This window comes from Vombatus ursinus, unplaced genomic scaffold, assembly GCF_900497805.2.
Source record: "Vombatus ursinus unplaced genomic scaffold, bare-nosed wombat genome assembly UNPS02014805.1, whole genome shotgun sequence".
Classification (NCBI taxonomy): Eukaryota; Metazoa; Chordata; class Mammalia; order Diprotodontia; family Vombatidae; genus Vombatus; species Vombatus ursinus.
In genome coordinates this window covers 7,913,200-7,926,196 of record NW_020954583.1, presented here as the reverse complement: position 1 = coordinate 7,926,196, position 12,997 = coordinate 7,913,200, and the positions used below count along the sequence as shown (strand labels likewise).

General features: G+C 33.8%; 1 pseudogene; it reads left to right on the top strand.

Annotated features, from left to right (window-relative positions):
• Positions 1–12,461: 12,461 nt before the first annotated feature.
• Positions 12,462–12,771, top strand: LOC114051710 (annotated as a pseudogene).
• Positions 12,772–12,997: the final 226 nt, after the last annotated feature.

The following is a 12,997-nucleotide window of genomic DNA, read 5'->3' as shown; positions in this document are numbered from 1 at the left end:
AAGAAATAAACCTAAAAAAACTAATTGAGCAAAATAATTCAAATGTTGTAAACAAATATAATCATACCTCACCATCTAAAATTTGTGAATGTTTTTCCCCTGTATGGCAATAGAAAATCAAATTTGGTTGAACTGTGATTAATTGATTCAGCATGGTTTTTTATTGAGTAATTATATTCAACAAGGGTCTGTCAATACCATTTGCTATCAATTGTCACATTAAATTAAATGTAATGTGTACAAGTGCAAATATTAACTGAGTTTTATATGAAATAATGCTACTGTGTAAAAGTCAGATAAAAATACATGCAAAAAGGTGAAGCAAAATGAGGTGAGTTAAGGCAATAGAGGGAGTATGATTGATTGTACTTCAGGATGTTGAATAGATAAAAAAGACATCTAATGATTTAAATGATCCACTTATAATACCATAAAGCTTTCCCTAGACAAAGTAGCATAAGATCCTGATCATAAGATATAGGAAAGGTTAAACAAGACTATTTAAACTGAGTCCAAGTAAGTCTTCAAAATTTACCATAGTACAAAGCATAACAAGGTTAATTGTTTTGTAGACTATCCATGCAATTTATCATTCAGGAGTCAGATGACTGCACCTTTCAAATCAAAGTGCCTACATCCTGAACTTTTGGTGCTGAGTTTTTTGGCACTTTGTATCCAGAAAGCAAAGGATTTATAAGTAAAGTTGTAAAATGCATTGTATGCTATGGGCTCATTTTTACTCTTACTCCTCTCCTTGTGGTGACTAGTGACAAAAATGAATACTTATTTTATTTGAAATAAATACTAATAGAACCTTTTCATAAAATTAGATTTAATAGAATAATTTGTAGAATTATTTTAATGTATATCCATTTTTTTTCTTATCAGAGGGATTTTATTTTAAGGATACAACATGTATTTGGAGGGCTGGATTTGGACCAATATGATAAAGTAAGTGTGTGTATACACAAACACAAACACACACACACACACTTTTTTCTATATTATTTAACCATCAAATCTTATTGACTCATTTAAGAAATCAATGTTGCCACCAAAAAAGATAATAATTTGGCAAGTGATTTAAGGAAATGAGCCAAAATAGAATAATAGAAACATACAAATTTTACATGCTAAATAAAAGAGTGATCTCTAAGGCAGCACTAAGAAATCCTACAGCATGACAATCCATTAGGCTGGAAAAATAGTCTCCATTGACATAATAGGACAAAACCCTGAAGATTATTCATAGTTTGTAGTCAAACCAAAAGAAGATTAGGCACATATTTTATCATTTCAAACAACTGGGTATTTATCTCCAATTTGTGCCCCTCTTTCTGTGACCATTCTCAAGCGTCTGTCTGAATATCTAGGTATAATAGTGATTGGTGCCTCAAAATACTGGTGAACACATAAATACATCGATTTTCCCATAATTAAATGACACAAAATTTTGGATCTGTGCATTGTATTATAGTTATCACAGAAATCACTTCAACATGGAATTCAATACAGTGTGTTTTTATTTGTTGGCTTAGAACTTCCACTATAAAAATGTCATTGACTGAATTTCATCAGAAATTAATATGTAACATTTTAGAGCTGTTTGGAGCACAGAGAGGTTTCATCATTTACCCAGGGTAACATTGTCAATATGTACCAGAGGCAATATTTTAAGCCACGTCTTACTGACTCCAAATCCAACCATCTATCCATTTTGCTTCTCTTAAGCTACTATGAATGAATAAGTCAATGGAAAAGCATTTATTGAGTGCTTACTACAGGCCAAGTACTAGGGAAACAAGTTCAAAAGGGGAGACAGTCCCTACACTCATGGTGTATATGCTCTAATGGGGAAGAAAACATACAAAGGGAAAGTCAGGAATGGTACTGTTTGCAAAGTTAAAGAGTTGATGATTAGATTAATAAATCCCTTTCAGTAGGAATGGCAGTGTTGATTTTATTGTGATTCCTGTGGTTCCAGAAAGCAAAAGGGTAGGGATTATAGAACAATGTAAAGGGTACAACACCTGATGGCAAAGCAGCTAGGGAGTATGTTACTGGAAAATAAATAAAATGTGTTATGGCCATGGTTGACCTGGCCTGAAATAGGGGATCATCTATTTATTGACATAATTACCTTCTTAGAATATAGTTGGACCTATGACATTAAGCAGCATTGTACCAAAATTCCAGTGGAATAGAAGGAGATTTTGAATGGTAAAAAATAGAAACCCTCAAAAATGAACAATATTGAAAAACTCTAACATTGGAAGTCAAGATTTCAACCAAAAGAAAAGGGCAAAAATGATCAAATTCTCCACTTTACCAGAACCTCAAAAGAGTACTTTAATGTCTCTGATCTTTCAGGTATAGTTTATAGAACAAAGTGCCTATTCATAATCATAGGGTGGTATGAAAAAATAAAAGACAGTCAATTTGCAACAGTTTAGAGCTCAGATGTTTATTTTTTAAAATTAACTTATTTTAGTTTGAAACATTAATTTCCACAAGCTTTTGAGTTGTAATTGTTCTCCCTCTCCTTTCCCTCCTCCCTCCCCTAGATGGCATACATTCCTATTAAACATATTTTCATATTAGTTATGTTGTAAAGAAGAAGTATAACCAATAGGCAGAACCACAAGAATGAAGAAACAAAACAAAACAGAAGGGAAAAAAAAGAGCAAATACTATGCTTTGATCTACATTCAGACAGCTCTTTCTCTGGATGTAGACAGCATTTTCCATCATGAGACTTCAGGATGTCATAGATCCTTGCCATTGCTGAGAAGGAGCTCAAATATGTTTTGTTTCATGTTTTAGAAATCAATCTTATAATTTAGGAATATGAAAAATTAAAAGAAGAAATTAATAGTTCTAAAATTAGCTAATTCCTTACATGATATTCTTTGGTGTGACAGGCTCAGTTTTAATACATATAATAATATTTTATGAGGATCAGTGCAATTAAACTGTATTAGAGGTCTACTAAATATTTCAGTCAGATCACATAGTACACCATGCTATTAATTACACATAGATTTTCCTTTTGTTCAAAGAAAACAAGCCATGAGACCAGTAGAGTACTGAAAATTTGCCATGTTAAAAACAAACAAATAAACAAAACAAACAAAAAAAACCTTCACTAAACACATTTAATATATAATGGGTTAACTTTGAGTCACACCTTGTTTGGTAGTCTCTGATCCTCCTATTCCACCTACTGAGTCACTTTGATTTAATATGTGTTAGAGCATCTTGTCTAAATCCCTACTTTGATGTTATCATATTTCCCCATGTTCCATACATTTTGGAATAAATAGCTGAGATTAGAAATTACATGAGGGCAAGGATAATATATATTTGCTTCTCCATCTCCATTCACTAGCACATTCTTCAAATACTTAGCAAATTATTTTTGAAATGAATTGTATAAGAGCAGACATGTACTTAAAACTATAGGAAAAATAGCTTCCAATTGAGAAATAATAATTTTGAATTAAATAAAATATGATAAAAGCATATTTGAACCCTAGACCATAGATTACAATACATATTTTGTAATGCATATTAGAAAGAGCAAAGTCTTTATAATCAAAAGCCTAATTTTAATTCCCAGCTATTACCCTTATTGGTTGTGTAACCTTGCTCTATTTATTTTATTTTTTTAAATTTAGTATTTTATTTTTCCCATTAAATGTAAAAACAGTTTTTAATGTTTTTTTTTAACTTTGAGTACCAAATTCTCTCCCTTCCCTCACTCCCCCTCAATATTGGAAAGGCAAGCAATTTAATATTGGTAATACATGTGAAATCATGGAAAACATTTCCATAATAGTCATGTCGTGAAAGAAAACATAGACCAAAATAAAAAACCTCAAGGAAAATAAAGTAAGTGAAAAAGTATGTTCCAATCTATATACAGGCACCTTGGATAGCACATTTTTCGTCATAAGTCCTTAAGAGTTGTCTTGTATTATTATATTGCTGAGAATAGCAAAGTCATTCATAGCTAATCATCTTACAGTATAGCTGTTACTTCATAGACAGCACATTTCATTTTACATCAGCTCATGTAAGTCTTTCCATGTTTTTTTTTTTCTGAGAGCATCCTGTTCATTATTTCTTATAGTAAAACAGTATCCCATCATAACCACATACCACAATTTGTTCAGCTATTCCCAATTGATGGGCATTCCCTTAATTTCTAATTCTTTGCTCTCAGAAAAGGACTGCTATAAACATTTTTGAACATAGAGGTCATTTTCTTTTCTGTTTTTCAATTCTTTAGGGAGACAGAGGTAGTAGTGATAATGCTGGGTCAAAGTGTATGCATGATTTTATAGCCCTTTGGGAATAGTTCCAAATTGCCCTATGGAATGCCCTACAGAACTCTGCCAAAAGCGTACTGATGTTTTATTTTTCCCACATCCCCTCCAACATTTGTCATTTACCTTTTCTGTCCTATTAGCCAATCTAATAGTTATGAGGTAGTACCTCAGAATTGTTTTCATTTGTATTTCTCCAATCAAGAGTGAGTTAGAGTACTTTTTCATAGGGCTATTGATGGTTTTGATCACTTCATCTGGAAACTGATCAAATTTTTTGATCATTTAACAATTGGGGAAAGGTTCTTTTTTTTTTTTTTTTTAGTCAATTGGGGTTAAGTAACTTGTCTAGGGTCACACAGCTAGTAAATGTCAAGTGTTTGGTCTGAGGCCGGATTTGAACTCAGGTCCTCCTGACTTCAGGGCCAGTGCCCTATCTACTGTGCCACTTAGCTGCCCTGGTTCTTATTTTTATAAATTTGACTCAGTACTCTATATGTTTGAGAAATGAGGCCTTTGTCAGAGAAACTTGCTTCAATTTTTTTTCATAGCTGCTATCACTGACTGTATTTCCCTCCATCCTATCCCCCTGTTTATTCTATTCTTTCACCCAAACACCAAAGTATTTTGCTTCTGACTACCCCCTCCTCCAATCTACCCTCACCTCTATCACCCCCCCACCTTCTCTTATCCCTGTAGTGTAAGAGAGATTACTATATCCAATGGCACCTGTATGTTATCCCATCTTTGAGACAATTCTGAGTAGGGTAATGTTCATTCCCACCCCCTCACCTTCTTCTTATTCTCCTCCACTGTAAAAACTTTTTCTTTCCTCTTTTATGTGAGATAATTTACCCCATCCTATATCTCCATTTTGCATTCTCCTGGTACATTCCTTTCTAACCCTTAATTTTATTTTTTAAAAATTTTTAGACATCATCACTTCATATTCAACTCACACCTGTACCCTCTGTCTACATATAATGTATACTTCTACTAACTACCCACATAATGCCATGTATATATATGTATATATATATATATACACACACACACATATATATACACACATATATACACACATACATACACACATATACATATACATACACACATACATATATACACATATATACCTATACATACAGTTTAACTTGTTAAATCCCTTATGATTTCCCTTTTCTGTTTATCTTTTTATACTTCTCTTGAGTCTTGTATTTGAAAGTAAAATTTTATATTCAGCTCTGGTCTTTTCATTAGGAATTCTTGAAAGTCCTGTATCTCATTGAATGTCCATTTTTTCCCCTAGAGGATTATATTCATTTTTTCTGTGTAGGTGATTCCTGCTACTAATCTGGCCTCCTTTGCCCTCTGGAATATCATATTCCAACCCTCCACTCATTTAATGTAAAAGCTGCCAAATATTGTGTTATCATGACTGTGGCTCCATGATACAAGAATTGTTTCTTTCTGGCTGCTTGCAACACTTACTCCTTGACCTGGGAAATTTGAAATTTGGCTATACCATTCCAGGCACGTTTTCATTTTGGGATCCCTTTCAGGAGGTGATTGTTGGATTCTTTCCATTTCTATTTTGCCTTCTGGTTCTAGTATATCAGGGATGTTTTCTTCAATAATTTCTTGAAAGATTTGGCTCTTTTTCTGATAATGGCTTTCTAGTACCCCAATAATGTTTAAATGATCTATTCTAGAGCTATTTTCTAAGTCAGTTGTTCTGCTCATGAGCTATTTAACATTGCATTCTAATTTTTCATTCTTCTTGTTTTGTTTTATTGTTTCTTGATTTCTCATAAAGTCATTAGGGTCTGTTTGTTCCTTTCTGATTTTTAAGGAATTATTTTCTTCTGTGAGCTCTTGGTCCTCTTTTTCTATTAGACCAATTCTGCTTTTTAAGCATTCTTCTTTTCATTGGCTTTTTGGACCTCTTTTACCATTTGGCCTAGTTTTTTTTTAAGATGTTATTTTTTTCAGTAACTTTTTCCTTCTCCTTTACCAAGCTGTTGACTTGTTTTTTCTTGATTTTATTACATCATTCTCATTCCTCTTCTCAATTTTTAATCTACCTCTCTTACTCAATTTTCTTTTTTTTCTTTTTTTTGTGAGGCAATCGGGGTTAAGTGACTTGCCCAAGGTCACACAGCTAGTACATGTCAAGTATTTGATCTGAGGCCAGATCTGATCTCAGGTCCTCCTGACTTCAGGGCCGGTGCTCTATCCACTGCACCACCTAGCTGCCCCCTCTTACTCAATTTTCAAAATCCTTTTTGAGCTCTTCCATGATCTGAGATCAATTCACATTTTTCTTGGAGTCTTTGGATGTAGGACCTTTGATTTTGTTGTCTTCTTCTGAGTGTGTGCTTTCATCTTCCTTGTCACTACAGTAACTTTCTATAGTCAGAGTTATTTTTTTCTGTTGTTTGCTCATATTACCAGTCTATTACTTCACTTTTAAATCCTTGTTAAAGTAAGACTCTGCTTGCACAGTGTAGGGTGCACTGTCCCAAGTTTTAGGGCTTTTGTGCAACTGTTTTCAGAAGTATTTCTATGAACTTGGAAGTTTTCAGTTTTTCCAAGGAGATAATGATCTAATGAGAGGTTTTTACTACTTTTCTGCCCTTCCTCTGGCCAAGCAATCACAAGGATGCTTTTCTGTCCTGGACCTGTGAGAAGGGTCCCCTCTTCTACTGCTGCCTCAAGTTCTGGTGTTCTAGTGTTTCTCCTTGTCCTGGGACTGCCCCCAGGAATGTGACCTGGATCTGAGTATGGGTAAAACAACAGAGTCCTGCCTCAGTGCTAGCAGAAAGGCCCTTGTAATCCCCTTCTGACCAGTTGTTTATCCCATTTACCATCTGCGGTCTGAGAGATCTAGAATCAGCTGCTACCACTCCTGCTGCTTATTCAGTCACTCCCAAGGTTTTCTCCTAGTTTACTGTGGCCTGGTCTATGCTGGCAAGGCCAGGGCTGTATTGTGCTCCACTCTCGCCCAGGTATGACAGAACTTTCCTGCTGATCTTACAAGTTGTCTTGGGTTGGAAATGTGTTTCACTCCATCTTTTGTGGGTTCTGCTGTTCTGGAATTTGTTTAGAGTCATTTAAAGGTATTTTGAGGGGTTTGGGTGAGAGCTCAAGTGAGTTCCCACTTTTACTCAGCCATCTTGGCTCCACCTCCTTGAACTAGTCATTTTAACCTCTTTTACTCTCAATTTCCTTAGTTGTAAAAGAGTAGTGCAAGTATTTTCATTTCTTCCCTCTGATGACTGTTTTGAGGAGAGCATTTTATACAAAGCTTGAAAAATACTTTTTCATGTATTATCTAATATGTTCCTTTCAGCAATCCAATGAGAGAGCTATTACATTTTACTCATTAATAAACCAGTGCCTAAAGAGGTTGATCAGCTGCTTCATGATCACACTTGTAACAAGCACAAGAAGCAAGATTCAAACCCAGGTCTGCTTATACTTCACGTCCAGTGCTCTAAGTCTTTTACATTGAGGTGGATTATCATTATTCCTCCCTGATACTCAAATTCAGCTTAATAAATCAAATTGTATGTTCTCATAAGAATTTTCTGAAAGAAGACTACTAAGCTCTGTCCTATTGTGCTGTATTCATAGTAAGTTTTGAAAGCTCAGATGAAAGAAAACTGTATTTCTTATATGGAACCAACTTCTAGAACATTAAATTAATTTCCACCCATTCTTTGAATGTTTGATATTGTGCAGAAATTGTGTGCTTTATATTAAGAGATTCTAATGATCAATTATGTCTCCTCATGTGTTGTAGAACTGTTAAATAATTATTTCATTTTGGAAATCTGTGTCAAAAGAGATCAGTCAGAGTCAATTTTATATAAGCAGTTGAAGCCTTCCATCACTAATCTTCTTAATTTATCTTATAGAATAAATATGCCCTTTTCCCTTCAACCTTTTAGAAAACAACAACAACAACAGCAAAAACACCAAGATTCCTCAACATATTACTCACTTTCCTCTATGTTAAATTCACTACTTAGCATGTGTGCATGGGTTTGTGTATGTATGTGGGTATACAAATAGGTTTAATATAGATACATGTTGTGTACATGTAGACTTATATGTATCCATGTCTATGTCTGTGTGTATATGTGTGTATACACAAATAAAATTCCAATGTTTATGTGATCTCACTTCTTCATCTTCTTCATACCATACTGATATTCTGACCACCATCATTGTCTTTTGTTCACCAGAGACCATGAATTTTGCCCCAGGGCTCTTGATTTTGGCATACATGTTTTTGCCTGGTCTTCTCCAGAGCCAGGGATCCAAGATACTTTCCAGCTCTCTATAACATCCTGCTGCATAATCTACATTTCCTTCTAATATCCTTTATAAAGTTCCTTTCATTGTGCTATCTTCCTCCATTAAAATGTAAGCTCAATGAGAATAGGAACTATATTTATGTTTGTATTTTTATCCACATAACAGTGCAATGCCTGGCACATATAAAGAGCTTAATGAATTGATTGTCCATCCATCCATCCATATATCTATCTATCTAGCTAGCTAGCTATCTAGATATCTACTGCTATGGCTAGCCTGGAGTCAGGGGGATCAGAATTCAAAGCTAACCTTACAGATTAACTATCTATGTGACCTACTAAGCTCTATCTATCTCAGTTTCATCCACTATAAAATGGGGGAGATATATACCATTTTTATAGCATTATTGTGAGGATCAATTCAGATTATATTTATAAGTGCTCACTTGTCTAGCAAATAATACATATTTATAAGTGATCACTTGTCTAGCAAATAATAACTGCTTAATAAACATTTACTCCTTACGCTGATCAATCATATAGATCTTATAATACTTCCTCAGATTGTATAGATCAGTGGTTTTGAGCTCAAAAAGAAGCAGGGCCACTAAACCACATATAGGAATCCTTACAGAATGAATATTGACTTGGTTTTAAGTGTAATATTTTCTAAATTTTATTTTATTTGTATTTATTTTGCTAAATATTTCCAAATTGTGTTTTAATCTAGTTTGAGCTTCTGGGGGCATGGTTGCATGATACCTATGGTGAGGATTATACCATTACACATCTTCATATTGTATAAGAATTTTGTCCCATTTCATGTCATATATCTCATAAGATATATATTTGAAGTGTTGGAAAGTATTTTTTAATGTTTAATATTTTATTTTTTCCAAGTTATATGCAAAAAATATAGTATGTTTTCAATTTGGAGTTCCAAATTCTCTCCATCCCTTCCATCTTTCTTCCTTGAGAAGGCAAGCATTTGGATATAGGTTATCCACATACAGTCATGCAAAACATATTTCCACATTAGCCATGTTTTGATAGAAAGCACAAACTGACTCTCTGAAACATCAAGAATCAGTTAAACAGAATCAATACAATGAAAAAATAGGAGAAAATGCAAAATACCTCACTGGAAAAAAAACTGACACGGAAAATAAATTCAGGAGAGATAATTTAAGAATTATTGGATTCCCTGAAAGACATGGATGGCATCTTACAAGAAATTATCCAGGAAAACAGCCATAATATCCTAGAACCACAGGGTAAAATTGCCATTGAAAGAATTCACCAATCACCTCCTAAAAGAAATCCAAAAATAAAAACTCCAAGGAATATTATAGGAGAGAATTGAAGAAAATATTACAATCAGACAAAAAGAAACAATTTAAATATGGTAGAATCACAGTCAGGACAACACAGGACTTAAAACCTTCTACATTAAGGGATAAGAAAGCTTGGAATATGATATTAAGAAAGACAAAGTATCTTGAATTACAAACAAGAATCAACTACCCAGAAAAAAAAATCATAATTTTTTTCAGGGGAAAAGATGGACATCCAATGAAATAAAGGACTTTCAATCATTACTGATGAAAAAAAAAACAGAGCTGAACAGAAATTTGATCTTCAAATATAAGATTCAAGGGAAGCATAAAAAGGTAAACAGGAAAAAAAAAACAAGTTATTCAATAAAGTCAAACTGTTTACATCCCTTCATGGAAGATGACACTTGTAACTCTTGAGAACTCTGCCTGTATTATAGCATTTAGTCACGGGTATACGTAGATAGAGAGTGTGGGTATAAGTTGACTTTGATGTGGTTATAAAAAATTAATTAACTAAATGGTGTGGATTGTATGGGAGAAGAAGAAAGGAGAAAGAATAGGATTAGTTACATCACATGAAGAGGAGCAAAGACTTATTACAGCAGAAGGAAAGAAGGGCAGATGTAGTGAGCATTGTTTGAACCTTATGCTCATTGGATTTTGCTCAAACAGGGAATAAAATACACATTCAGTTGCTTATAGAAATATATATTACTATAGAAGGAAGAAGAAGAAGAAAGGAGAAAGAAAAGGGAGGGAAGCTGATAGAAGGGAAAACAGATTGAGGGCATTGGTGGTCTGAAGCAAAACACTAATGAGAAGGGAAAGGAAGAAAGGAGAGAAAAAAGCAGGTGGGAAATAGGATAGAGAGAAAGACACAGTCAGTAATCACAACTGTTAAAATGAATGGGATGAACTCTTCCATAAGACAGAAGTGGATAGCAAATTAGATGAAAAAAACCATAATCCTAGAAAATACTGTTTACAAGAAACACATCTGAAGCAGAGAGAAACACAAAGAATCAAAACAAAAGGCTGGAACAGAATATATTATACTTCAGTAGAAGTGAAAAAAAAAAGATAGCGATCCTTACCTAAAACAAAGCAAAAACAAAAATAGAACTAAGTGAAAAAGATAAGGAAGGAAACTACATCTTGTTAAAGGTACCATATTCAATGAAGTATTAGTGATACTCAACATATATGTACCAAGTATAACATCTACATTCTTAAAGAACAAGTTAAGTGAGTGATAGAAAGAAACAGACAGTAAAACTATACTAGTGAGAGACCTCAATTACCCCCTCTCAGAAGCAGATTAATCTAACCACAAAATAAACAAGAAAAAAGTTAAGAAGGTGAATAGAATTTTAGAAAAGTTAGATATGGTAGACCTCTGGAAAAAAGTGAATGCAAATAGAAAAGAATATACCTTTTTGTCAGTGGTATATAGCACCTACACTAAAACTGACCATATACCAAGGCATAAAAACCTCACAGTCTAATGCAGAAAGGCAAAAACATTAACTGCATCATTTTCAGACAATGATGCAATAAAAATTACATGTAATAAAGAGCCATGGAAAAATAGACTAAAAATTAATTGTAAACAAAATAATCTAAACCAAAATAATAAGTGGGTCAAACACAAATCATAGAAACAATCAATGATTTCATCTAAAATAATGACAATAATGAGACAACATACCAAAATTTAGGGATGCTGCCAAAGCAGTTTTAAGGGGAAATTTTATATCTCTCATGTTTACATGAATAAAATAGAGAAATAAGAGATCAATGAATGGGGCAAGCAACTAAAAAAGCTAGAAAAAAAAGAAATTAAAAATCTGTTATTAAGGACCAATTAGAAATTCTGAAGATCAAAGGAGAGATTAATATAATTGAAAGAAAAAAACTATTTAACTAATAAACAAAATTAAGAGCTGTTTTTATGAAAAAAAAGATAAAACTTCACTTGACTTGATGAAAAAAATGAAAGAAAACCAAATTACTAGTATCAAAAAGGAAAAGGGTGAATTCACCTCCAATGAACAGGAAATTAAAACTATAATTAAGAGCTATTTTGCCCAACTGTATGCCAATAAATCTGACAGTCTAAGTGAAATAGATTAATATTCACAAATATATAGACTGCTCAGATCAACTGAAGTGGCAATAAATTAGTTAAATAAGAATATATCAGAAAAAGAAATTAAACAAAACATCAAAACATCCTGTAAGAAAAAATTTCCAGGGCCAAATGGATTTAGACGTGAATTTACCGACGGGCATCGGGGTCTGGGATTCAGATATCTGTGCACCCGGGGCGCACCATTCGGCCCTTTCCCCAAAACCCTCTGGCTTCGTCGCTGCTAGACCTCTCTCCTGGCGTTGACTCTGGCCGCTCCCAGTCCAGATCCAGGAAGCACCCCTCCTCAGGGTACCTGCAGGGCTGCCTGCCCCAGAAAGCAGTTATGTTGGACTGACTGAGCTCCTTGCCCATGCAGATGGATTATAAGAGTCAGAAGTTAGATGAACAGATATTTCAGGGAATTTTTCTTTTTTTCTGCAGTAATTGGATTTATCTATGGATTTGTGGATGAACAGTTTGGATGGACAGTCTATATTGTTATGACTGGATTTGTTTTTTCATGCTTGCTGACACTTCCTCCGTGGCCCATATATTGCCGACACCCCCTCAAATGGCTCCCTGTTCAAGACTCAGGCTCAGAAGACAAGAAACCAGGAGAGAAAAAAATAAAAAGACATCCTAAAAATAACTGAAACACATCACATGCTTCAGTCTTACTGCACTCATTCTGTTCTTTGTGAAATCTTAATTTGTCATATCCAAAACACAAAATAAAACTACCTACATTATTATTGCAAAAAAAAGTGAATTTACCAAGCAGTTAAAGAAAAACTATTTCAAATATTATATAAACTTTTGGAAAAATAGGAAAAGGAGTCCTACCAAATTATTTTTATGTTACACATATGGTACTGATAT